Raw genomic sequence first — 2728 nt, 5'->3', positions numbered from 1 at the left:
TGCTTAGTGAACTAGTTGAATTAATAGAACTAGTTTATTTTTAGTAAGAAAATTTATGTATATGAGATTATTTGAACTAGTTGAATTAAAAGAACTAGTTTATTTTTAGTAAAAAATTTAGGTATATGAGATTATTTGAACTAGTTGAATTAATATAACTAGTTTATTTTTAGTAAATGCTAAGTTGAATTAGTTGAATTAATTGAATTAGTAAGTGTTTAATGTTTCGCCTATATGAACATAGTAAATGTCGTCTGACGACGAAAAAAATTTCACGATGTGCGAATACTGTGAAGACCAGCGCGGCCTGTGCGACAGAAATTTCCTTGTTGATGATAAGCGATTCAGCATCAAGCTGGATGAGGCCTTCGAATTCAATACAGTAAGTTATAACGACAAGTTTGTTTTCGTAATTAAGCATGACTTATATATGCTTCATTTGCCTGACTTATAATTTTTAATTTTCACTATTCTACTAGCGCATCCCCTGCCATGCAAGAATTTTTGTCTTGGATAAGATAGGTTTCAATTCTATGGAAACTATGGAGGTAAAGAGAGTTTACCTGAAAACTGAGCATGGTTATACTTTCAACGTCAAAGTATACAATGCAAACACGTACACCTATTTTGAATGCAAAACTTGGCAAGCACTATGCAAGGCTTATGCATTTGAGCATGATATGGTTATCACCTTTGATATTCGTCCGGAAGATGATATTGAAGGTAATAGAGACATATGGGTCGATGTGCAGACGCCTCCAGTTCTACCAATATGTGAGTTCTTCTCAACTATATTTTTGTCTTTGATATTGCTTATTCAAAAATAATTGACAACTAATTTCTATTGACAGCTTATTTCCATTCAAGCAAACATGTCCGGCGCTTGGTAGACAGGACCTACTACTTTCCCGGAGCTGAACTAAACTGCGAGGAGATAAGTCATTATGTTTCATGGCTTGAGGATCTTCATACTGTCAAGACAAATTTTCTTCCTGCACTTAGAAATGTTAGTACTCAAAACGTGCGACCAATAGTGATCGTATTGAACTACGGTCACATCTATTTAGGAATGATGGTAAGATTTTTACTATTTGTCCTCAGTGCATCTTTTGCATACATAATTTTTTTGCTAAACTTTCATTGCTAAGTATATTAATTAAGTACTATAGGATGTTCTTCAACAGGGACTCCCGATGACAGTTGTGCCTCAGAGGATCGAGACTAAAGGTCGCATGTCTATTGTTAGCTTACGTCCATGTTATCCTGCATTGCACATGAGTGCATTCAGGATTTCTAGAAGCGATGAATGCTTAATAGTGAAAGATTGGAGGAAAATTGTTAACGATTGCAGAGAAGTACTAGGGGGCAGCAATGAGAAGTGCAGCCCACGATTAGGAGACAGGTTCATCTGCATGCTCCAGTATGATGAATCAGGAGAGCTATACATGTTCTATGCTATTTTACCTGAGAGAGAGTGGCAGGAGTGATTTAGCTAGATCATTCTCTTAGTGCTTGTCCTTTCATGTCCGTGTTCTTCGTTCTGAACTCAAAGAGTGATCTGCTTTTGTGGTGTTATATATGAACGCTTATAATATCATGACAATCATGTTGAACTCGATGATATTTTTGCTTCTGGTACAAGTGAATGTTTATTCTTTAAGCTACTGTTGGTGGTGATTAGATAGCGGCAACGACTACGATGATTTTTAGCTAGCTAGCTAGAGTATATATACTCATGTTGATGATATGATGCAAGAGTTTTTATATTAATATGATGATGATGATGAGTTATTATATCATTTAATGAAAGAAACCGCAGATTAGTTTCAGCTAGATGGATCCTACCTAAGTGATCAAGTATATATATGCCAAATCCATATATATTATACTTGATCACCTAATTAGGTGATCAAGTATAATATGGATATGGAATATACTTGATCACTTAGCTAGTAGCTAGCTAGATCCAATGCATTCAGTCGAAACTAATCAGCGGTACTTTCACCTAATGATTTAACAACTCATTATAATGTAAAATAATCACTAAATTAAATTAAAAACACAAAATTAAAGGAAAAATAAAAAAACACTCAAACATTTATTACCGGTTGGTGTTACCAACCGATACTAATGTCCTACACGCACCCGGGCCTGGCTCATGCCACGTGGTGCCACTTTAGCGCCGGTTCGTGACGAACCGGTACTAAAGGGGGGGGACCTTTAGTCCCCACTCTTTAGTGCCGGTTGGCGAACGGGCACTAAAGGCCGTCACGAACCGGCACTAAAGGCCGGTTCTGCACTAGTGAGGCCGCGTTGGTCTTCGCAGTCTTCGCACATAATGAAAGCGTTTTCGTCGTCAGACGACATTTCCTATGTTCATATATCTGAAATATTAAACACTTATTAGTTATATTAATTCAACTAATTAAACTAGTTCTATTCATTCAAATAGCTAGTTCAACTAATTAATTCAACTAAGCACTTACTAAAAATATACCTATATAAAGTATAGCTCCTAATTCAACTAACTAGTTCAACTAATTCAACTAACTAGTTCTATTAACTTACTTACTAAAAATAAAGTAGCTAGTTCTATATACTAAAATTTTAATTAGATGATCAAATATCATATACCTAAATTTAATATATACTAATTCATCTAACATTAATATAAATTCATCTATAACTAAAAGTATAAAAACCTAACTCATCTAACAATATCTAATTC

The sequence above is a fragment of the Triticum aestivum genome, chromosome 7B (genome assembly GCF_018294505.1).
Source record: "Triticum aestivum cultivar Chinese Spring chromosome 7B, IWGSC CS RefSeq v2.1, whole genome shotgun sequence".
Taxonomy (NCBI): Eukaryota; Viridiplantae; Streptophyta; class Magnoliopsida; order Poales; family Poaceae; genus Triticum; species Triticum aestivum.
This window is presented reverse-complemented; position numbering follows the sequence as displayed.